The 26335-nt window shown below is 37.5% G+C and overlaps 1 long non-coding RNA gene across 4 annotated transcripts; it reads left to right on the top strand.

Annotated features, from left to right (window-relative positions):
• Positions 1–13396: 13396 nt before the first annotated feature.
• Positions 13397–25428, top strand: LOC128806310 (uncharacterized). Of its 4 annotated transcripts, none has more exons than XR_008436779.1 (4): positions 13397–13474; positions 17296–17379; positions 20178–20250; positions 23599–25428. It is a non-coding gene; the product is annotated as an uncharacterized LOC128806310 (long non-coding RNA). The 4 variants fall into 4 exon arrangements; XR_008436776.1 differs by having other exon boundaries at positions 13403–13630; XR_008436777.1 differs by lacking the exon at positions 23599–25428 and adding an exon at positions 21202–21337 and having other exon boundaries at positions 13403–13630.
• The last annotated feature ends 907 nt before the right edge of the window (positions 25429–26335 follow it).

Genomic DNA, 26335 nt, shown 5'->3' with positions numbered 1-26335 from the left:
TTTAAGATATTGAGACCTAATCTGTGTTTACAGTGGCACAAGAACTAATTCTTAATTCTTCTAAAAACTATGCCCCAATATGAGTATCAATCTGCTGAAGATTTACTTTCCCTTTAAAAAGGGATACATCAGGCATTTGATTAATGTGTGACTTAAAACCCAGTGCCATCCATATCAGAGAAAACCAATTATGAAATGGTATGATCACCTTCCCTTTTCAGCACCTCAAGTATAATCATGCTCATAAGTGTGACACCAAGTGGGTACATTTTCAAAGTGATAATTGAGGATTTAACCATGTGCATGATGTTACTGGAGGTAGTAGAGCCTAATTCTGGGACTTAGTTTCGAAAATCCACATCCTGCAGCAGGTTGAATAAATTTCACTTGGTTACTTTACTACTCATGATGAATGGGAAGAGAGACAAACTTTGTTTTTAGAAAACAATAGTGTGATAATAACATCATCTGTGAAAATGCCCCTAATTCAATTCATGCTTAGCAGACACTTTTACTATAATAGCAGTATCTCAGTTTCATTAAGAACTGCAGTTTCATTTATTTCAAAATCTAAATAAAAGGGGTATCTGGGCTCAATCCATATGCTCCTGAAAAAAAATCTATTTACTCTGTATCCTTCATTTAACTTGAAGTTCAGACTGTGAACTGTCTGCAGTTCCCTTTTCTCAGCTGCAGGGGACAAAGCATACTGGAAACCTGCATTTTAGACTTTTTCAGGGTTTTTTGTTTTGTTTTAATTTTCACTGTTGGTTCTCCTGCTGGATTATACAGCTAGTGCTAATCTGTGACTTGCCCCTTCGCCATTCTAAGAACCTTTTCTCCGAAGAAGCAGCAAGCTGATTCCCAAAATATAACCAAATTTCACAACAGTAAAAAAATCCCCTTGAGGGAGAAGGCACTGCAGTATTTTTTAGCAGAAGAAAGACAATGCATTGGGGAAATGCTTTGTTGGGAAAAAAAGAAAAAAAAAAAAAAAAAAGGTAGATAAAGATAGAAAAGGAAATGAGTCTCCTGGAAAAAAAAAAATATGGTCAGAGGTGATAAAGAGCCAGTCAAAACATCTCAGTTTTCAAGCTGATGAGGCAAAGGCAGAGTAATATAAACGCTGCAGTTAAAGTCAAAGGCAGTCGAGAATATGGTGTAATGTACTCACCTCCCATTGCATCCCTCACCATCTGCTATAGGTGACATAGTAATATATCACAGAATGAAGTGTGAAGTGCATGGTCAAGAGCCAAGATATTTCTTTCGTCAAGCAACTCCAGATAGAAAGTCTTTATTGATCAGTCAGAGCTACCTTACAGACCTCTACAACTCTAATTGGTGCTGAATGATCTTATGTTTTTATAACATTAAGATTGTGATGCTATCTAGCCTGGCAAGGACATGCAAAAGGTATAGTATCTTACAAGCTGAATTAATATCAGAAGGCAAGGTATAGCTCAAGGAAAGAAGTTAGTTGATAGCTTAGCATGATTTAATCTTCAGCCTGGGAGATGAGGTGGCTAAGCAGGTAGAAAATTGTATCAGTTATGAGATTGATTATAAGGAAGTGAAAGTGTTAATGATTTCCTTTATAAAATTGGCTTTTCACATGACAACAATTACAAAAAAAACCCCACAGATTGCTTCCTTGATGTCATAATTACAGACAGAATTAATGACTTAATAACTCCTGTATTAACATAATAGGCTAGTTAGCCTAATTCACTGGAAAACTAGAAGTATCAAATATTTTAACATAGCATAGTCATTGGTGAGGGTATTTTACTAAGTGAAAGGGAATTAGGTTAAATCCTAGGTAAAAGTTATTACTCATCTAATCCATTTTTCTAGAGGTAGCCAGCCTCAATCCAAAGGAATATGAATTATTAATAACTAAATAGGGATCTGCCATCACAAAATCATGTGATGTGATCATCATCAGCACAGAATTTAATTTTCTTGTCTCTCAGTAAGTATTTAAAATAATTTTCACCATGCTTTTTGGAACACAATTGACCACAGCTAGGCAAACAAGTAAGCATAGAAGTAGAATGCTCCATAAGCTCAAAGTAAATGAATATTCATTTATTCATATTCATTCTTTTCGTCCTCTGAAAACAAGGTCTATTTGAAAAGAAAACTATTTTACCAAATTGCACAAAGTGGTACACACATAAGATATAAATACATCAGGGAAGATTTCCATGTCAAAATATGCTCATTTTCCACCTCCCTGTAGTCACTGGTTCTGAATGGAGTGTGTTATTGGTTGTTTATATCACAGATGGTACCTCTAGGCCCCAGTGAGACTATAATCTACCTCCACAGATAGTTCTTGCTGCCAAAGGTTTACAATCAAAATAAACAAGATTACTACAAATACTGCAAAGATGAGTCAAAACTGTTACTTCTGGGCAAATTATATCCCATTTGGGAATGGGACCTGAATGTCTTGGTATAGGGATTTTGCATATGAGATTGTCTATTCATACCTACAGTGGAAAGACAAAGCAGGACTGGTGCTCTTCTCAAATATCTCCAATTCTTAAAGTTGCTAAATAGCTTCAGGTTGATATTATTATATTCATGTTCTGTGTCAAATGGCACAATACAATTTTTCCCTGTATCACCATATTTTTTTTAACTGCATGAAAATATTACAAGTCCAGCCACATAGCATCATCATTTTTTTTCTAATGAATTGGAACAAGTCACTGGATTACTCAGGTATGATGGGCTTAGTGAAATCTAAATTTACTGCATCGGGTGCAAAAAGAATTTCCCTCTTGGCATTGCAATATGAAAGGAATATAACCTGATCTGAAACAGAAGTCTAAAATCATAAAGGATCTGGGTCAATCTTGAGTTATATCCCAAAGGATAATGCCATGACCTATGGAAACTCCATTTGTCAACTAAGCTGGATCACATGCTATGGGATTTAATGTGAAATCTGTTAAAAATTCTTCCCCAAAGACAGAAACAAATGTGGTTACAATAACCAAAACCTTTATCGCTGATGCTTTTCATAATGAAAGAGAATTGTGATATTCTATCAAATTACGGTAATCGTTTCTCATTCCACAAAAAAACCAAGCAGATGTGGTTTCTTTTGCCAAAAATCTAATTACAATTTGCAATTGTCCTATTCCTGCATTCTATGTTTCGCAAAACAAGAACAAAACCTGATGTAATATTAAACTGTGAAACAAACAATAACATATCAGGTTCCAATAAAATTGCAAGTGTATCACATGCATCAAATAACACTGTAAGAAATTGTGTCTGTTTTTATCAAATAACCTCAAAAATCAGTCAGCTGCAGAAGCTTGGAAAGGGGACCATTGCAGTATGCTATTTTCCCCCTCTCTATTCCTATCTGAGGCAGCTGCTGACCCATGTTACTTTTTGTAGTTTTCCAATGGCTTTTGCATAGGTCCAAGCTCCTTAGAGAATAAAAATCAGTGGCACTGAACATTATGCTATTTTGTGTGCTTATCACCAGAAAAGGTATGAACCTGTGGTCAATGTTATTTTCCTCTAGAATAGGTATTAGCTGAAATGACACAAGTCCAACATGAATGTTCAGTCTGACCAGCTATGAAAATAGTAATTGTATCACCAGAGAATATACAGACTAAGAAACAGTTGGAACAATGACATAAAAAAAGTCTGAACTAAGCAGAATTCATTTTAATGGGAAAGTAAGGATCACAACCATGATGAAAAGTAACTGTTTTCTGTATCCTTATTACATGCTTCAACTACTGTCAGTGGTTTCTGTTTCATTCCTGGGGAAAAGGGGGTTTTACAGCCATTCAAGTTGAATTAAACTTTTGGTAGGGAGTTGCAGATGATGTTTCATTTCTGAAATAATTCTTAGTACCATTTCTTTCAAGCCTCTCCATTATGCTGGGTCATATGACAGTAAAGCAGGTGCATTAAATGCATTTTCTAGTCATAAAGAGTATCAGCCTGCCAGAGAAGAGTCTGAATTCACTTGTAGTACAACATATTTCAAAATGGAGCTTCCTCAGAATAAATGTTCTATTACACATGTATACTGGATACTTTAGAAGAAGTATCTACACCTCCACGACACAGCCTTTTGAGATCTGTGTGCTCTTAGGTTTTGAAAACCTAAGGTAGCAGGGAATAATTTTTTATTCAAACATTAGGGTTTTTTCCTTGGAGGTTTAGGCAGATTTCTTTCTCTATATGAACCCATTTCTCTGCCTGTTACTGCAAAGAGTGGTAGCATCACACACTAAGAATTGTTGATATATAAGCCTAGGATGAATTTCTGTTCAGACTCAGATTTTTACAGAAAGTTTTTTGGAATAAATAAGCTTGTTTTTTATTATTGCAAAATTCCTGCAAAACTAGATAACCAACCTTGCTTGACCATAAAATTTAAGAACAAGATGCTCAAATGGAAATCCAGGCCTGTAAAGGTCAGCATTAGCCCATACTAGAAGATCTACATAAGAAAATAACTGAAAAAGAAACACAGAGCAGTGGCAGTTGGAAGGGATCTCTTGAGATCATCTAGTCCAGCTCCCCTGCTCAACAGAGTCACCGACAGCAGGTTGCCCACAGCAGTGCACAGATGGCTTTTGAATATCTTCAAGGGTGGAGATAGCACATCTTTGGGCAGCCATCTGGTGCATCAGCAACTTCTCCCAGTTTGTATCATCAGCAAACTCCTCCACTGAGGGTAAGTCTTCCTTGCTCCAGACTTCACCTCCAGTTTCAGGGGGCCTCAAGACCATACACTCTGATAAAGAGGACAAGGTGACATTAGAAATCTTGTCCTTTTCCATCTCCTTTGTCATCAGATGCCTTGTCCCATTTAACAGCAGACCTACATTTTTGATATTTTTTCTTGCTGCTGATACACCTGTAGAAGTTTTACTTGTTGTCTTTCACCTCAGCATCAACTCCAGATGGGCTTTAACTTTCCTGATCCCACTCCTCCATTATTTGGCAGTATCTGGGCTTTTTATTGTGTCATTTGTTCTTGCTTCCTTTTCATGTCGGTGTTTAGACAGGAACTCCCTGTTTAACTAAGCTTGCAGGAGGTGATCCTTGAAAATCATCCAACTCTTCTGGATCTCCTTTGTTTTCAAAGACTGTATTCCATAGAGTTATTGGAAATTCCACATGACCAAAACTGTACCCCAGATAATTAATCTTTAACTGTAATTTCCCAGATGATTCATCATCCACCCACAGACAGAACTCCAGGCAACTTCACTGGTCTCACACCAAGAGTAGATCCCTCTCCTCACCATCCTGCTCAGTCCTTCCTAATGAGCTTATATCCATCACACTCTCGTCATTGGAGCAATCCCATCACATCCCATAACTCCAATAAGATCATGGGGTCAGTGTTCCCCATGCCCCATGCATTTGTGTACAGGAATTGATTGGTGTACAATAATTTTGTGTCATATCTGAGGGAACAAATAACCATTTGTTCTACAAATGGCTACAATACTTAGAAAGAAAACTTGAATCCCTCAGAATGCCATTGGGAAGAACATTGCTCAAGTTTTTTTTTTACAAAAATACACATATTTTGGAGGGATGATGTAGTTAGCATATAGAGGAATGCTTAGTGTTGGTTAATAAACACCACTCAAACGCTAATGAAATTAAAATGAAAATTTCATTTCCAGGAAAATCACCTTGTCTTATTTTAGAACTTCTGAACAACAACTCGTGTCAGTTCCTGTGACAACAAGATGAGGTACCATGTCATAGAACACGTTAATCAAACTCCATTTATAATCAAATGAATTTAAAATAGAATATATCTTAAAAGCAAAATTGAAAATTCTCTTGACTGCATTTTGCATACAGATGCTGAGTGCAGTATGATTAGATTAATTTATGATTTTATTTTTAGCTTGACTTTTATGGTCAAGGTATTTCCCTCCTCCCTCACTCCACATGCCAATTTTTACTTTAAACTACAGCCAATGGTGACAGTGTGCCATTATCTTCTAATATGGCTTGTGAGATTGCATGACTGGAAACGAGTCCAGTTAATTTTACTGCAGCCTAAATCAACAAATATTAAATAATTTCAGTCTCCTAATTTGCACCCAAACCAGAGCTTTAATTCCATGTTTCCTAAGAGACACTAGGAGAGGACTATAACAATGCCTGGGTTGCGTGATGAAAACCACAAGGTTTTTTTTTTTACATTTTTTTTTAATTTAAAACCAAGAGTCATTATACAGACTCACAGACTGATTTGGGTTGGGAGGGATCTTTAGGGAGAGGTATCTTGTCCAGCCCCTCTGCTGTGGGTATCTTTCAGTAGATGAGGTTGCTCAAAGCCCCATCTAGCCCCATCTGACCTTGAACATAGTTTATGGCTTAGCTATATGAATAATTTATCAATACCAGTTTACAAACGGTAAATTTTAAGGTATGTAGTAGCAGTCCACCACAAAAAACCACCCCAAACTAATTGGAAGTACTTCAATCTACTGTGAAAGATTAAAAGAAACTTGAATTGCTTACACTTACCATCACACATTAGCAAATCCATATTTTCATGGCCCAGCTGCTATGCAGCATCCTTTTAGCCACAACAACTTGTTTTTATAATATTTCAAAAACTTAAAAAAATTGGAAAATATGTCTGTTTCTCCAGATGACCAGCCATGAAAAAACTTCTTCAGACTTTTAGACATTTTGTATTGCTTATAAGGTACTGAGTGCATTCTCTCCTATAAGTTTCTAGTGTTTCAGAAGCAACAAAACTATGTCCTTATCTAATGGTCAGCAAGAAAGGATGAGTTAGACTGGCATATTTAAAAGCTTTAATTAAACATATGTGAGCAATACCATACTGCAATTATTTCAGTAATTTCTTTTAAAAGATAAATACAGACTGTTCAAAGTGTTGGCAAAATTAGTTTTATTGCATTCATTCCTACTAAGAAATATTTTAAAAATAGATACTTAGAAAAGTTTGTGAGTTTTTGCAAGATGAAATTCATTTGCAGAACCAAGGATTCATCATCTGGGATTTTCTGTTTGTAGTGTCTATTTGCCAGTGCATAGAGTATGAACTCCCCACAAGAGTAAGGTATAAAGTTTTAAATCATTCTCAAACAAAGTGACACAATTAATTCTAAACTATGATTTCTGTCAAGCTGGTTTATCACCACACAGTCACATATTGCAGATTTATACTATTTTGTGAAGGTGCCCTTGGACATCCTGACCCACTAACACCTAAAGACAAACCAGCTGTAAAAGTATGAAGGAACTCCAAAGGAATTTATTAGAAGATAGTAAACAAATGAAAAAACAGTGATGGTCCCACTCATGGAATAAATACTAATATACATTTGGTGATTTTTAACCTATTTTAATAATGAAGTGTATATTTCAAAATATTTGTTTTTTTCCAGAATCTATTGTAAGAAATGGCATAATTATTAGAAATTTAGAGCCATTTTAGCGAAGAATAGCTAAAAACTTTATTTGGCTCATTTAGGAATAAATGGCAAGAGTCCTATTAGTGAGATTAGCTTCCAAGCTGGATAAGAAAATACAAATTAAATCCTTTCCTTCATTTCCAAAATATGCCACATATAGATGACAAAGATATATGTTATATTCAGACAATTGTGTTAAAAATTCAGAAATTAATAACACCATAACACTTTTGTTCTTTACTTTGAATTCTCTGTCATCCTTCAACATACACAGCATCCCTCCCTCTCTCTTCCCCTCTTCCTTCCCCTTCTTAAGACCTCTATGCAGTATAAATAAAACATATACATATAATACTACAATATACACATTGAACATATATTGTAAAGTAATAAGATTCAGTGGAAAACAAAGTATAGTCATTAACCTAACTTTTAGGAACTTGAAGAAAGCTGTTACTTAAAATGTCCACAATCAACCATTGACAGTATTTTGTCCAACACAATATAATAATAATAATAATAATAATAATAATAATAATAATAATAGAAAATAGTAGTAGTAGTAGTAGTAAATAACATGTCATGGATCAGTAAGTACCAATGAACAAGAACTTTGTATAAAGCAGATATCATCTTCCATTTATTTCTCCTTAGATCACTTTATTTCCTCAGGGAGTAATGCCTTTCATCACATACACAATAGACTTCCTGCACAGCATAGGTTTATTTCCTTGGTGATTTGTTCCTACTTGTGGGGATAATTAAACACTGAATCAAATGACTTTGGGATATGATGGTTGCCCTTCAGTTTAAGTTTTCAAAACCAAAATTGTTGTCTTTTTAAAGGATATGCATTAACACAACATGTCAAGTAATGAATGTCAGTGAAATATCATGGCTCAGGATATGCAAAAGAAATAAGGCTAGATCAGTAAAACTTTCTGAAAAATGACAGGCATCAATTGCAGCTTTAAAGTTTCTTGAAGAGTAGCATGCACAGAATAAATACAGACCACTTACTACGACCTTGCAGACAACTCACTAGCACACAGACCACATTTTCAGAATCAACAATAAAAGCAACTTTAGCCCTCTGCATCACAAAATCTGTCTGTGCCAATGGCAACTGACAGATCGATGCAAATGCCCTTCCTAATTACCAAATTAAATTATATACGTCTGTGAAAATAAATTTCAGCGATATTTGCAGCATGTATCAGCACAGTTCCTTTGGACTTAGCTATTTAGTGCTCAACACCTGGTCTTTCTTGTTAATTTATATAGCTTAAGATTTTTTTCCCCTAATTTGCATAACACCATAAGATTAAATTCTATGTAATTATTGATTTTTCCACTGGGCATGCATTTTTTCTTAGAAAAATACACATTTGATTGTCTTTTTATCTTTCCTCTCATTTAATCCTCCTGATTTTCTGTTTATTACTGTTTAGTCTTTTTAATATTAATGAAGATATAATTATCTCTGGATCCTCTATACTCATTTTGCTGCACACACATAAAAATGAAATAAGACAGAAAAGGAAACAAGATATACTATAGGAGCAAAGAAAAAGAAAGGCAGCCCATACATAATAAAGGTGAAACAATAGCTCCCCTGAAGCTAAAATTTGACAATTTTAACATGATTTTAGAACATGAGTCACCATTATTTAAATCATATTAATAATTAATTACAGAATGCTCTCCCACCATTTTTCCCTCAACACCATGCTTTTGATTCTGACATAAAGTATAGAAGACTAAGACCAGTATCATTTTAGAATTTGCTTGCTGATTTTTACATTTATGTTTGGAATCATAATATCACTTTTTGTGATGTAAGACTTTGCAGATTAGAAAAAAATATAAAGGAGGAATTTTCTGTGCAGCTTATACCAGGATCTACTGTAGTTGAGAACCATGTTTCTTCCTGGCAGTAATGGAAGTTGCAAGTTTTATTAGACACTGAACACTCCGGTAAGTTTATCTTGGTTGCTAGGTAATTGGGAATATATACATGTTAAAAAACAAACAAAAGAAAAGCCCACAGCATTTGATGCCCCACTGGGGTACATCAGTTCAATTCCACAATTTGAAATTCTAATCTGATGCTTTTCCTGTCCTAGAACATTTAATATATGTTCAAAAGAATGCATCTTTGAAACGATTTTTCACGGACAGCAGTGCTGCTCATGAACAGCTTGCAGTGCTCCATATGGCAGAAGGTATTGCCGGGCTCTTATAACACACATGCAGTTGTGGGGTATAGGAACAACACCTACTGTAGGCTATATTTAAGAGCATGAATCTGTGAAAGCAGCAGTCAAAGGATTATAACAGCTGTAAGATCATGAGGATACCTTGTGGAACTGTCATATTCAAAAGAGGTGGAGAGTTAATGAACCAGTATTTTCCAAACTGCAGCTATGTCAGGAGAAAGAAGTTATACAAGCAATACGGAGATGAAAAACTGAGCCACCTGCACCAGGTTAGCACATTACTGGTACAAGTAACTGCTTTGTTGAAAAAGAAGTGTACACAGAAACAGGAGATTGTTGTCAAACTAATAATTAATTTTAAAGCAAGTCTTATGGAATCAAGAAAAGTTATTATTTAACAAAGAGCATTTTTTCCTTTTTTTTTTTTTTTTAGACAAGGCAGAATTAACTCCCCTAGTTTTCATTAAAATCATGATAGAAATTTTCCCATCTGCTATCTGCTTTTAACACATGTGGAATACTAGCTTCACATATTTCTCATATATGAAATATTCTCATAATACTAGTTTCACAAATTTCACATATTATAATATGAAGAGGCATACTAACACTTTCCACTGGAATTGCTAGTGGAGGCATACTCTTTACAGAAATAGAAGTCACCTTATCTAAAAGCAGTAGCATCAAGTAAATCCTTGCATATTACATTATAAAGTATAGTTCAGTTCTAATCTGTTGATGGTGCAAGACAGATAGAGTTGAAGGATTTTGCTCCAAAGCCAGGATCTAGTTAATGCCAGGAATTATCACTACCCTGTAGTTTTCATTTATCCATGACTGGCAACTATGACATCTCTCCTGAGATGTGAAGATGACCAGTCACCTTTGTCTGGCAGAAAAATAGTGAAATAGTCATCTGGTGGAATCAAGGTAAAGATGAAGTTTCACAGAGTAAATTTACTGTCTTTGACCAGAGTAATTGGTCAAAGCTCAGGGCACTGTGTATTGATTCTGTGAGGAGGAAGGTGGTGATGGAGTCAGATGTCTTTGATGTCATCTGTTTACTATCAAAGAATGAGGCAGCTTCTGAACCACTGCAGAAAGCAAACAACAGTTTCCTTGATCATTCCACCAAAAATCTTTCAAGCTGGCACCCAGAGCAAATTTTCTTTCTTAGATGTAAACATTTATCAAGTGGAAAAGGATAAATAACTCACCATCCTTTCTGGGTCTAATTTCTGTGATTTTACAACTCTCAGTGCCGTTCTCCTTTAAGTTATTGTATATCACGTTTCCTCTCTTAGGCACTTTGTTTTCCCAGGTATACAGGCCTACATTCAAAGTTTCATATAAATGAAGGAATATGTATTCATTAGCCCATGAATGTTCAGTTGAACACAGAAGGTGAAGACAGTATTTTTTCATCTAAGTAGTCTGTCAAATAAGCTTGAATAATTTCTCATAACTACTGTAAGTCAAGGATGGTAGTTACATCTCCTTTCTGAAAGACTACATTGACTTCCTAACACTTATTACTGTGTGCTAGCACACAGGAAATGACTATGTTTAAATGCTAAGGGAATACGTGCATTAATCAATCAGTTTTCAGTTCTGATCTTAAATCAAAAAAGAGCACTATAATTACTCTGGGATCAGAGATAGCACTCACCTCCATTTGTTAGTACATAGCATTCAGCAAGCATTTGTGTTCTCTGCTCTGAGCGTGGGTGAACACCAGCAGGTACTCTAAGACTGACTTTTTGATTTGTGCATGGCAAGATGGTATGGCTGTGGAACCAGTGTCATAGATCTCTGCTTTCTTGGCACCACCTCAGTGGGGTACAGAGTTTCAAGTGGATAATTAGCTTTCTCTAGGCACTGAAGCTGCAAAATTGAATCAGACAATCCACAAGCAGATGTACTGACACTGCATTTGGGTAGCTGAAGACAAGTAAAGGGAAGGCAGGTTGGATGAAATCTTGATTTTTATATTAATCTGCATTGTTACATATCAGGACTGAGCCTAATTTATTTTACTGATCTGAATAAAGAAATTTGTACAGAGCTGCTCGAAAGCCGTGGGAGTTTAATGTCCATTCTTTCCAACACAGTGTGTTTGAACAAACCATGAAAATCTGAATCATACAAAATTCAAACTGGAATATGCCGCACTGTATGTCTGCTGCTTATGTTGCATCTTACAGCAGTGAGGCAAACTTGGAAGAAAATGAAGACTCCTGGCATGAAGAAAAAAATGGAAAAAAAAAGAATATTGCCACAAATTCTGTATCCTGATGATCTCCTACTGTTTCACAGTCACCAGGAAATTTGTGATACTATTTGTGAACTGAATAAATACACTGTTGTTTGAAGAAACAGAATATCTGGATTGGCAATTTATTTTCAGGGGTGCAATTGCGAGTTGTTTGCAAATGCAATGCCTCTTTGGGAGGCAGTGTACTTGCAAAAAAGGTTGTTTTTTGTTTTGTTTTGTTTTGTTTTTTTTAAAGGATTGTAATACAGCAGCTTTTTTGTCAATCATACCAATTCAGCTTCTGCACAGGATTTGCTTTTTACATTAACAAAGTCTTAAGATAGAAAGTAACCCAAATGATACACTCACTCAAATGGCACTTTAAAAAAAATATATTACTTTGTGCTCTCATCAGAAAAGATGGCACTCCATTGCCAAAATAAAATATGACATTATTTTTAAAATCAAGACAGAAATAAATCAAGAGACAAAGTCAATTTTTGTCTTTGTCCTGTTCCAGAAAAGCTTGCACCATTTAATGGCGGTAGCTACAGTAAAAGCCTTGAACTTAATTCTGCCTCTTAAATTGCATCAGGCATGAGCGCTGGGAGGACAAGAAAGCTGCAATAAGCTCGAGGGCAGATTCTGCAAAAAGAAAGATTTCAGAGTGCTTTTTCTTCTCCCCCCACCCTCCACTGCTGCCGGTGTGAGGAGTCAGAGTGTTCTGCGTGTGTCTGTGTGTTTGTGTCCCTGTGTCTGTGTGTCTGTGTGTGCGTCCGTCTGTCTCTGTGTCTCTGTGTGTCTGTGTCCGTGTGTCTGTGTCTGTGTGTGTGCCTGTGTGTATCTGTGTGCCTGTGTGTCTGTGTGTCTGTGTGTCCGTGTCGGTGTCTGTGTGTGTGCCTGTTTGTGTATGTCTGTGTTTTCGTGTGTCTGTGTGTCTGTGTGTGTCTGTCTGTCTGTGTGTCCGTGTCGGTGTCTGTGTGTGTGCCTGTCCGTCTGTGTATGTCTGTGCGTGCCTGTGTGTCCGTGTGTCTGTGTGTCCGTGTGTCCGTGTCTCTGTGTGTCCGTGTCCGTGTCCGTGTGTCTGTGTGTCCGTGTGTCCGTGTGTCTGTGTGTCTGTGTGTGTGTGTCTGTGTGCATGTGTGTCTGTGTGTCCGTGTGTCCGTGTGTCCGTGTGTCTGTGTGTCTGTGTGTCCGTGTGTCTGTGTGCCCGTGTGTCTGTGTGTCCGTGTGTCCGTGTGTCCGTGTGTCTGTGTGCATGTGTGTCCGTGTCTCTGTGTGTCCGTGTCCGTATCCGTGTCCGTGTGTCTGTGTGTCTACCTGTGTGTTTGTGTCCGTGTGTCCGTGCGGTGCTGTCCGGAGCAGCGGGCGGTGCGCGGTGCCGCGCGGGCCGCGGGCGGGGCTCGGCCGCGCCTCATGCGCGGGGCTGCAGCGCCCCCTGGCGCTCGCGCCGCCCTGCACCGCGCGGGGCCGAGCGGGGCGTGAGGCCTTCCCGAGAGGACGGCGTCAAACTGCTCGCACGGCTTTAATTGCCGGTTTGTTATTTTAAAAAGGGAACTGGGTTTCTCGAACGTGTGCTTTTGAGACATGGACTTGGCTCCCTGACCTCCCTCTGCGTGGATTCTGTGATTGCTGACCAGCTCCTGGGAATGGGCCAATTATAAGCTTTAGAAAGTCACCCAGAGCAGCAGGTTAATGCTTTTTGGGGGCACTGAGGAAAAGAAAAACTTTCCATCTTTTAGAAGTCGTGAGTGAACAAACTGCTGCAAGTTTTTTTAATGCCCAAACCCTGTTTTAGAGACCACTACATCTATAAATATATTAAATATATATCTAATGTTTATAGGGAGAGTAATATTGTTTGATTGCTATCCCTGGCATAATCCTTAGGAAATATTTGCTTAGAAATTTCAAGTGTTAGACTGTCACACTCTGCTTGTTATGTGTAAAGCACCCCTTTTCTGAAAAAAAAAAAAAAAAAATATTCTCTAGTTCTTTAAACCTAAAATGACACTGCAGACACTTCACTTTAAATCTAGGATATGACTTTTGAAAATTCCAAGTCATATTTTATCTGTCTTGAAAAGTACTCTCCTTAGACTTCAAATTTTTTATTTTTAACTATTTTTAAATTTTCCCCAGCAAAAAAAACAAGGATAGACTTTTTTTTTTTTTATCCAGCTGTGATTTTGAGTGTGTACTTAGTTTTTCATTCGATCTCCTTCCTGCCCATTCTCTGTCCCTGTGTTAGACTAATAGGCTTAAAGCAACATTGGTCAGTTCTGTTGGAAATGAAACATTTCTCTGATACTTACATCCACCTTATTGATTTATATAAGCCATATAATTATGAATTTGTTCAATATATTATGAACCATATTTCCAACTCTACCATTATTACTGCATTAAATGAGGAGTGATCAAAGCAGTGTCCAGGTTGGATGGAACCCCAGGAAGTCTTCAGGCCAATCTCCTGCTCACAGCATGTCCAGCTCTGAGATCAGACCAGATTGCTCAGGGCAATCTCAAAAATTGCCAACCTCTCTGGGCAGTCTGTTATGCAGCTTGGCTGTCCTCAGGAGGGACCACATTTTCCTTGCATCTGACCTGACTATCTCTCTTCACAATTTTTGACTTTCAGCCTTCCCCAATTCTCTGCTACATTTTTCACTAGCGCTCCAGCTTTTAGCACCTAAGGAAAGGAAACTTCTGCAAGCAGTAGTGTGCTGGCTTTGTCCGGGGTAGAATTAACTTTCTTCACAGTATATCTTTCTGTTTTCTTGATCACCACATGTAGATGCTGAAGGGCTGCTTTTAGGTCCCCCTGAAACTCTCTTCCATGCTGGACAAGCCCAACTCTTCAGCCCAGCTGGCAGAAAAACTTCTCCAGCCCCTGGCCAGCTTGGGGTCCTCTGCTGAATTCACTTCTGTGAGCACTAACCCTGTATTGGAACCACCAGGATGGAATGCTGTATTTCCAGAATCCCTAAAAGTTCAGCTGGCCCCTGCTTTCTCAAGCAATATGTCCGCTTCTATTTTGATTTTATGTGTTCTTTCTTTAAAGGAGTCTCTCAGGTCTTTTGTCTTTCCTACACCATCATTTTGCATCAAGAATTCCTGATACATAATAAAATACCACAGCATAGACAATATTCTGTGACTCCTGAAGACACCCCCAAGAAGATTTTACTTGCATTGCTATAAGAATTATTACAGTTCTGTTGCACAAATCAGCATATTTTCTTTAACCTTCATTATGCAGAAACTTTCTTGGACTTCTGCATTTTGTATAAATTTGTATTTGGTACCCCTCATTCAAAACTAAATATCTAAAAAAGATGCTGTTTCACAAAATCCATGTCATTCCCTAAGCTACTACTGTGTTTAATTCCAAGTACTTATACGTGAAAGATGGGAGTATAATAGATATTTTATGTAGTATTTTCTAATACTTAAAGTAACCCATAGTTAACTTGCACTGAAATTAGATCAATTCAACAGCACAACACAGCAGAGCAGCAGACTACTTTTTTGTCATGCCTAAAACCTTGCCAAGGTGCAGCAAGCATGGGGCTGTTCCATGAGGGAATACAAGCCTGGAGATGAAGTAAGGACAGCAGAGGCAGTGCTCCTGCGGGCCAGCACACAGCTCCTCAGTGGGGCTGAGCAGAGTGGGCAGGGCACCGTGCCATCAGCAAGGTCTGCTGACAGGCCCAGACTCTCCCAGGCAAGGTAGAGTTGAGCTCTGGATCCTTCTAGGGACTCCAGTCCCTCAACTACCAGCAGGAAACGGGTCTACACCAGAGGTCTGAGGACAGGACAAGGGCAGAAAAGACTGGAGACTGGGTAAAGGACAGAAATGCCTGTAGCAGAGCTCTGGAAGGGACTGGGTGTCCAGGGGTGCATATGGGGACCCCCGGTGGGGCTAGTCAGCTGAAAACCCCTTAGTGGAATTGGGGCCCCAACAGCATTTTTCATAACTATGCAAGTTAATTGTTGTTTTATTACTAAGCTGAGAAAAATTAGATAGGAAAGTGATCATTGGGAATATGATACTGTTAAAGGAAGAAAGATAAAATATATGCTGTCTTGCCTATTTTTCGCAAGTAGAGTAATTAAAATATTTTTAGTTTTTCATTTGTGTATAGGAATATGAGTGAAATAAAACATTTAAAATATATTGACAGTTAAAAATTAGGGTAACTTTGATGGACTATGTCAGGAATCTGGAAAGCTTAAATAAAAACTTCTCTTTCTCTAGGCCACCTGAATAATTCCCACTGTTCACCAAAGACTGATATTTCAAATAAGTTGTTCAATTACCTCCAGAGTCGTACGTGGGGAGGTATCAAAGACCACATACTTGTCAAGTCACTGAGATACTGAGAGTGATGCAAGCTCTGGGAGTCCTTTACATAGACCTGTGGCCATTGTTATCATCACTGACCAACCTGACAGCTATCAGTTTCCACCACAAAAAGCTATGATTCACCAGTATAATTCCTCTTCACTGCCCATTTTTCATTGCTGCATCTTTCTGTTGAGTTAATAATTTTCATATAGAGCACTCTACCCTCCCAAAGGATACTTACTTCTTCGTAATAGTACAAAAAAAAAAAAAAAAAAAAAAAAAAAAAAATCAGGGTTTTGACAGGACTATAAATATCTTAGTCATAGAGTCAAATCCTATTCTTCCAGCTAATGCATTCTGAGACACAGGGATGACTGCAGTAAGTGCACTGAATCACAGCAAGCAGTGTCTGGGGGTGGGGGGGTGGCATTGGTGCTGCTGGGCCCATCTCTGCACAACCAGCTGCCAAAGGTTACAGCCAGTTCATACAGTGCTAGTGCCTTCCCTTTGTTTACCTGCTGGATACTGCCAAAACACAGGTTTCTCCTGACAGTGCCCAGGTAGGCTCTCATCTAACTCACATTGCTGTGTTTCAGAGAACTCACAGCCTTGTGAAATGTATAACTAAATAAATAACTAAAACCACTTTGTAAAAAGGACATGTTTACTTTTTTACTCTCCACCTTTTATTCCTTAGTTAGCCATTTGATTATTTTTAAATATTTAGCTGTTTACCAGTTATCTGGTCATATGTTTGGAAATGTTCAAATATATTTGCCTTACTGCAGTGACATATGCCCCCTTCATGGTCACATTTCAGTCCTCATTTTGGAATAGACATATCCCTGACAATAATCTCTCTGCTGTGTCCAGAGGTATTTTTTTCTTCTGTCTACTCTCTTTTCATCTCATGCAATTCTGTTTAGCACAGGTTTTCTGTCAAGTAAGAAGGAAGAGGTAGGAATATGTATTTTTCCTAGCTCTGATCTTTATATCTCTTTGCAGCTCTTTTGTCCTGGCAGTTCCCTCATTTGACACCCATACATGGTCCAAGTGTGGGAATTGAAGCCACCAGTAAAGAACTAGGAGGTAAGCAGTTCTCCTATGAGCTCTTCACCGTGAGTGTGCCTTTTGTACACATCCTAGCAGGTGTCCATCTTCATGTCCAGACATGAAGATTATTTATTATTTATTATTTATTATTTATTATTTATTATTCATTATTTTAAACAACTGACTCCAAATGCCATGGTAGCAGTAAAGGGAATCTAGTCACACTTCTCTATGAACTTGTGACCTTTTACATTTCTGGCTGACTGTATGAAAAGGAGGTAAGTTCTTCCAAGAGAACAACCTAGCAATTAAACTTTGCCTTTTGGGGAATATTTTCAGTGAATTTATTGGGATGCCCTGTCTCCTCACCTTTTCCACCAACTGATCTGCTGCTGTGGCATTACTCCATCCACAGGTCTGTAGTCAAACCTAGAAGAGGCTACTACCAAACTTGAAATATACCATATAGTTAAATGAGACTTTTCCATAGTCATTCTCCCTAAAATGTCAGAATTTATGCACAGTTAAGTCATTCTGATTTGACATTTCATCCATGCAGAATGGAGAATAAATGAAACATTTCAGATTCAATTATGTGGTGACTGTCAAAATATACTGAATTTTAAGAGTTGACCAGTGTGCCCAGTTACTCAGCTTTCCAAAACTGAGTTAATGTTAGTGTTACCAGAAGAATGATTGCATTTGTTGAATTTTATGGCCTAAGGCTCAAAATCTCTACCATCTACTATTATAGTTTATACTAAATGTAGCCAATACATATTATAATTTTGCACAGTATTTTCTACATAATGACATCATCTGCTTGTAGAAATAGACTTGCAATGAGATGCAGCATCCCAGTTATGAATTTTCTGGGTAAACTATATTGAATAGGTATGCAAATATTTCTGTCTAGTCCAGTGAAAAATTATATTTAAAAATAAAATTTTTAAAAGGTGTTTTGTTGAAGAGTCCGTTTAAAAAAAAAAAAAAAAAAACTAAAACAAAAGGTGCTTTTATTATGTACATATGCACATACAAAAAATAAAGGTGAGTTGTACAATTTTCATGTTAATTAAGTACATGTCCATATTACCAATGTGATATATTTACCTTCTGAAATTCACATCTGCAGGCTTGAGGGGTAAAACTGCCCAGTGGAATCTTTGCAAAGGTTCTTGCATATTTAAACTGGGCACTGAAAAGGCAAATTTTGGTGCTTCCTCTGGGTACAGAGGAATTGTGAAAAAACAATCTTTCAAATCAATGATTGTCAAATGCCAATTTTGAGGAATCATGGTAGGTGATGGGAGGCCTTGCTGCAGGACTCCCATGTCTTCCATGGCTGCATTTGTTTCTCTGAGATCATGCAGCAAATGCCACTTACCACTTCTTTTCTGAATGACAAATACAGGAGAGTTCCACTGGCTTGTGGAGGGGACAATACGTCCTGCTTGCAATTGTTCATTAACCAGGTTTTGTAAGGCGTGCACTTTTTCAGCTTTCAGGGGCCACTGACCTACCCATACCGGCTCATTAATTTTCCAGGTCAATTTCAGGGTAGTGCACAAATCAGTGACCCCTACGAAAAATCAGACCCAATTCTGACTCCCATCTGTGACGGCATGTCATGGTCCCAATAATACCATGGGGATTTGCAAAACAAGAGGCTTAATAGTAGCAGGACCTACAGGACCTTCAGGATCTATAATTTGCATGAAATATTTGCTTTGAATGCTAGTATTGCTCCCCCCAATACCAGTGAGTGCTTGGGGAACTGCAGTAAGTGGCCGTCTGGGGGGCCACTTAGCTTCTGAGTGACATCCCTTACCCTCCTTTACTGAAAAACTATCATCTCACTCATTGTACCAAATAGTTTTTAAGACTATTGTTCTATAAGCTAATGTTCCTACTAACAACTTCAGGGGATTTTTTTTCTATAACCTGAAGATAGAACCCAGCATTTCAGATCATCCTAAGTTCTTGCTAACTAATAAACTGCTCTATAACTTGTGGTAAATATATATGGCAAGACCATGGCCAGCTAGTTTTATGCCAAAAGAATTAAAAAACGTTCAGTGACATACCATTGTGCATTGTGGAAAGATTGTATATGTAATGCGGATAATAAACACACATAAAAATAACTGTTCTGTCAAAATTACAGCCATTTTACTTAAAATAAGTATATATATTTTGTAGCATTGTGCAAGTATAACTAGCACTGTAATAGGTAATTACTGATAGGTAATGACAGTAATAGGTGTGTGTGAGGGAGAGATATGTCCCATTGCCCATTTTACCCACAGAGAACTGATTCAGTTGCGGGAGAATCTAACCTGCCTTCATCAGTTTTAAGGCAGAAATAGCCTTTTGAATGTATGGAATGGTGACAGACATGCTGATGTAATCATGTAACTGATAGCAAAGCATGAAGTGAGTACAAGATGGATAAAGTATCAAATGCTTTCTGTTACTTGCTGCTGATACTCTCTTGTGTATGGTGTATGACAATAGCAAAAATAGGCCATAAAATGGCTGAAAGAAAGACATAAATCTTGTCCATTTTTTCGTGCTCTACAGTTTTTGGGTGCTCCATATCTTCAGCTGCTATTGCCAGTTTATGTTCCACTTCGTTCTTCTTTCTTGCTGCATGTCATCTTCACAGGTCCTTTCTTCTATTCTGTCACCACAGGCATCTGACAAATGTTTTTCCACAATAAAAATAATTAGCATAATTAGCATACAAATTAAGGAAGTCTTCCTTATGATATGTCTTGGTTTGGAAAATTACCAGCATGTCCTTTCCATACACTTCCTTCTATTCTACCCAGGCAAATAAAGGCATTATCCACTTGGACAAGAAAGAAATCTGTGACACCAGTGAAATAAACTGTCTTGTAGGAGGTAAGTTGGGCACAAAAACAACAGAGGCATTTTTATTTTTATAATCTGGCAGTAATAAAATTAAGTTCTTTGTACAGAGGCAAAAATCTTTCCCAGGGTGGCTGATGTGATGCTATGACTTATTGGAAAGAAGCACCTTTAGCAGCTTGTCCTGATTTTACCAGCTTGTATGTGGGGGCAGATTTCCCACTGAAGCAACTACACCATCTGATGAATTTCCTCATGCTATAAATTGTACATATGAAATATCTATGCTACCTGTCATAACCTTAGAGGAGACTTGTGGTTTTAATTCCTACCCATTTTCAAATTTTAGAGCAGGGTTTTCTTTTTTTTGAGCTGTTACCTTTTCCTTGATGAATTGTATTGACCTAAGTGTGAATATAAGCCAGAAAAAGTGCATTCAAATCAAAATTAATAAAGCTAATCAATTTATCTTTTTTAAAATTATTATTAATAAGTTAATTTATGGCCTTTTCTCGAAGCTACAGTTTTTAACAAAAATGTCACTACATCTGCTTTTACTATTACCCAGCTTTTTCTTTTGTAATTGGTACCATATTTTGGGGAAACAGCCAAAATAAAACAAGCAAATAAACAAAAAATAACAAACAGAAAAAACCCACCCACAAACAAGCAAACAAACAAACACAAAACTAAACCCAAACAAAAACAGCAAATAAAAACCCAAACTGACAATATTTTAAATAAAAAGACCATTAAAAGTGTGAAAAATACATAGTTCAGAAAAATGTAAGCCACAAGGGCATATATAGGGAAACTTTGTAACTGGGAAAACATTTTAATTGCACTCCCGTGACACTGGTAGGCGGCATAAGCCACACCTCTTTCTTCCGGGTAAGGGCAGGGTTAAGCATATCTCTCCTCTTTCAGTATTGCTTGACCTTCTCTCCTGCACAAAACCTTTTACTTTTTTTTTTTTTTTCACAGTGTATAACATGAAGATTGTGTTTGCTGTTGCAACCACTGTCCATTTAAGGATCTGCCTTTCAAGTACTGAAGTAGTTAAAAAAATTTATTCCAAACTAACATATCAGGAATTAATTTTGACTGTAACCCCATTCTGATCCATCAGACTGAGTACCTAATTTTTTTTTTTTTTTTTTGTAATGTTTAAATATCACATCATGAGACTGAAATAACGGCACGAACTAAAGATATTTTCAGCTGCTGGTTAGGATTTTTTTCATATACTATAAAGGACTCCCTGGCATGCTTCTCAGAGGAGATATTGCTTTTAAAACAACCTGCAAGACACAAGATAATGGCAAAGTGCAAAAAAAAAGAAAAAAAAAAAAAAGATAAAAAAAAAAAAAAGGATGGAATGAGATGAAGCTGAGAATGGAAACAAACACTATTTTGGTAATTTGGCTTTTGAGGATTTTTACTTTCAATTTATCCAATGCTTGAGTTGAAGGATAAAATGTTCTATTGCATTGAATATATTTGCTTTGGAAAAAAAAGGAAATATTTCGTGGGCTGGCAGAGGATCCTAAACTTAGGAGAAATAGATAACAAATTGATGACAGCAGGTTACAAATTGGTGACAGCAGGTATGCTATCCTAGCAGTGCAGATTTAACAAATCACATTTTATGTTCACTTTTCTGAAGTAAGTGCTGCCACTGTAAAAGAAATAAGTGAACCTTGCACTTGTCCCATAGATTTTAAATTGTGTTGTATAACTTGGAAATAATCCATTCCCAGTATGTATGTTTTTTCTGGTCAGTAGGACTCAAATCATGTTTCATCTTGTCTTTTACAATTTTAGCGTGAATACTGGAGTGTAAGTTTACAAACCATCTGCCTTATAAAAATTACTAGAATGGACACATGATGACATCATTTACTAGGATGCAGGTTTTAAACTGTGTTGGCTTTTAAAAATCTTTTAAATTAAGTACATAAATATCATTTGATGTATATTTGAATTCATAATTATTATAAGAGTTGTTCTAGTGCTTGTGAAGATAAGTAGACTAAAAGCAATTTAAAATTAAATCTTATCTACAGACTATATATAGCTTGAATTCCCTTAAAATTATTCTTCAGACTATAGATGTAGAAACAAAATTAGTAAGGTGACATGTGATTTTGTCTTGTTTATGTAGAAAAATTTTTTTTAATATGCATTATCATCTGCAAAAAATTAAGGAATGTACCTTTTACTAAGTGCTTAATCTTTATACACTTAATGAGCTATGCTCCTGATTGTAGGATGATTAGTATAATCTTATTGATGAACCATTCACTGCTTTTACTTCTATTTGTATTACACAAATAAAACTTTCAATAATCTTTTTAGCAGGTGATATTGCAAAATAATAGATGCTCCATTGTCTCTGTTCCCTGGAAGTAGAAGAAGGTATTCATGACAAATATAAACAAATCAATGCAGGATTCATCTTCGGATGAAAAAAATCTATTTGATGAGCTACTTAAAAAAAAAAAAAAAGCTTCTAGAACAAATTGTTGTGTCCTAGAATAATAAACTAGTTTGAATTGAAAGGGCCTTTTAAAGGTTATCTAGTCCAAACCTTCTGTGATGAGCAGGGACACCTTCAATTAGATCAGGTTTGTTAGACCTTCATTCAAGCTGACCTTGAATGCCTCCACTGGATGTGGATAGGGCATCCACAACCTGTCTGGACAACTTGTTCCAGTGTCTTACCACACTAATTGTAAAACAAACAAACAAAAACCCCCTAAAACCCCCAAAAAACCCACTACCTAAGTTGACCTTCTTTTAGATTAAAACCATTACCCCTTGTCTTAGCACAACAGGCACTGAAAAAAACTTTTTCCCATCTTTTTCATAGTCCCTCTCAAAGTGCTGAAAGGCCACAGTAGTGTCTCATGGAGTCTCCTCTCCTCCAGACTACAGCCCCAAGTCTCTCACATGTTCCTCATAAAATAGTTGCTCCATTCTAGGATCAACAAGGGTTATTACAGCTGTTCCAGAACACAGGGCAGTTTTTGTCCGGGGAAAGTTTTCTCTTGTTTTCTTCTTAGGGTAAAATGCAGAGGAGTCCAGAGATAGGATCTCAATGGGGGTTATTCCAGCAGGCACAACATGAAGCCAGTACAGCAATGGAATCTCTGGTTCAGTAGAGCATCTTGCTGTTAGAATGACACTGAAAGTGGTGTTTGTTTGCAAACCTATCTGTAAAATGTCAATTATCTAGGGACAGGGCCATTTCTTACATCACCTCTTGTGTATTTACACTGAGAAGAGCAAGGTCTTGATGTCATTTGGAGCCACACTGAAGTAGAACTGACAAATATTTGCAGTTGAGCTGATGCATTTACCCAAGTATTTCTGTTTCAGATTTGTCTTCACATTGCTTACAAAGAAGATAAAGAAAAAGGGAAATTGTATGTACCTTTCCCCTCCATTATATCATCACTCCATTTGCCAGACCCAGCAAAACAAATTTCTGGAGATTTCAAGATTTTAAAAGGATCTTCTAGTACAAGTAGAGGTTATGAAATCAACTGTGCTTTTTAGGAGTTGCTGAGTTTCTTTATGCACTTTTTAAGATAATGATCAGCTGGTTTAACTATAGCTTCTTTTTGCAGTGCATTTAATCAGTTAATCACTATTAGCCTTGAAAACATAGGATGGTTTAAATAATGGTCTTAGAAGCAAGTAAAATGGAGAACTGCATGATTATTCTGTAACTAGTTTGATCTCAGCTTCCATAAAAATTTAAAACTTTCAAGCTGCCTTCAAATATGTTAAATTATGTGCTTAAATTATGATCTAAGGGGACTTTTTTGTTTACTAGTCTCCAGGATATTTGGAAAATGGATTCCAAAGGGGAAAGTAATCATTTTTGTACATATTATACACCTACTATTCGCTACATTTGGCACCTATCTACTTGTCAGACCAAATAAATCTAATTCCCTAACGCACATGTAAAAACCTATGTAAGTGCTTTCTAATATTTTTAAAAGCACCATTAAAGTTAATCTATATCTGTGCTCTTACTGCCATGTGAATCATGCTAAAAATGGACTTACTAGTCTGCAATTTCACACTAATGTGTGCTGATATCTATGGAAGACTAGTTTTGTAAGAGTTGTCAAAATTTATGGTAGAAACACTCCCATGTAACACAGAAAATAAGCTCCCCTTTGGCATTCCTTGGACTTGTTCTCAGACGCAGCAACCATATTCTGTACTCTTACTATGTATTAGCATCTTGAATGTTAATGCTAAAGTATACATCTGCATAACATTTCCAAGAATTTGTGCTGAAGAAAACTGTCTCAATATCTTTCCTCTAGTGAGGGGCCAAAACTGAACACCAGATTTGAGTTGTGGCCTCATCAGTGCCAAGTGCAGGGGAATCACTGCCCTGGTCCTGCTGGCCCCACTGTTGCTGACACAGGCCAGGATGCCATTGGCCTCCTTGGCCACCTGGGCACACCCTGGCTCATGTTCAGCCGCCTGTGGACCAGCACTCCCAGGTCCTTTTCTGCTGGGCAGTTTTCCATCCACTCTGCCCCAGCCTGTAGCACTGCCTTGTGATCCAAGTGCAGGACCTGGCAGAGGGCCTTGTTGAACCTCATAGTGCTGGCCTTGGCCCACCAGATTGTCCTGTCCAGGTCCTTCTGCAGAGCCTCCAAGTCCTCCAGAATATCAACACTCTCAACCAACTCGATGTCATGTGTGAATTTACTGAGGGTGCACCCAATTCCCTAGTCCAGATCATTGATAAAGATATTAAACAGGATCCAATACTGAGCCCTTGGATATTAATGAGTTTATGGATCCAATAACTTCAATACTAAATACTTCCTATATATAAACTGTATAATTAGATGGAAAAATTATTTTTAAAGGCAATTCTAACATTTTTTGTAATTTTTGTCAATAAAACAAGGACTAGATTCCTTAAAATGACCTTAAATTCAAAATGGAGCCACTTACTCTTGTTTACCAATTGGGTTAATAGGGCACATTACATAGAGGGAAGAGGAAGATAAGAGGTAGTTTTCAACCTTTAAAAAAGATCTAACATTAGGGAAACACTAAAGATAGGGAAAAGTGACATGGCAAAATTGTAAAGTAATACATAATAATTTTTAGTCTTCCAATGAAAAATTCCAACCAGTGATCATGACAATAGGTAACTGAAGAATGAGATGACAGATTTAATTTTATGTAGACAACAGCACTGCTGAGGCAGCTACCTGCTACGACCTCAAGCAGACGAGATGCGCTGGCTAGCTCTGCCCATGCGAGGCCGGGTGGCCGCCACGTGAGCGGGCACTCCAGGGGAATGGCATCTGCCACCCTGGTAGTGCTGAGTGCTGCGGCATGGGTTACACAGCTTTGGTAGCTTCACATGCTGAGAAGAGATGAAGAGATGAGAGAAGCACACTTGTTTGCGAGCCCAAAGAGTCTTTATTCCCCCAGGCGGCGCAGGAACAAAGGTGCTCTCCAGGTGGGTGCAGTGACAAATGCCAGAGAAACAAAGGATGGCAGCAGATTAAATAGAGAGTGGGCAGACAGGGGTGTAAACCTGTTTCGCCCAATGGGGACAAACAAGAGAGGGATGACATCGATTATAACAACCAACGGTAACATAACAGAGGTGGGCACAAAGTCCTGGGACAAATAGAAAGGCTAAGGTGGGGTGATTGATACAGAACTTTCTTGAAGAAGCTGGGGTAGTTACAGGATCAACAACCAACAGGGAGCGAACAAACCCTGACTGATGGGACCAAACAAGGAGAAAACAGGGAGAGGTGAGGAGATTGACAGGTACCTGGGGATCCGAGTGACGGGAACTCTCGGGGTAAACAACTTGGAACAAACCACTGTGAGGGGAAAAATGGGGGAGTACAAGGAACAAACCTAACTAACATTAATAAAACAACTGACTAAATAAAACTAAACAACAACACACTGCAAAACACACTTGGAGGATTTTGCCCTTCAAAACATGTCTTTCTCAAGTTATGCCATTCAGGACAAAAAATCCCTACAGAAATTATTGACAAAAGCTTAAAAAAATACACTGAAAATACATTAGCTGTCTAAAGAAAGACAA

Source organism: Vidua macroura, chromosome 4 (genome assembly GCF_024509145.1).
Source record: "Vidua macroura isolate BioBank_ID:100142 chromosome 4, ASM2450914v1, whole genome shotgun sequence".
Taxonomy (NCBI): Eukaryota; Metazoa; Chordata; class Aves; order Passeriformes; family Viduidae; genus Vidua; species Vidua macroura.
This window is presented reverse-complemented; position numbering and strand designations above follow the sequence as displayed.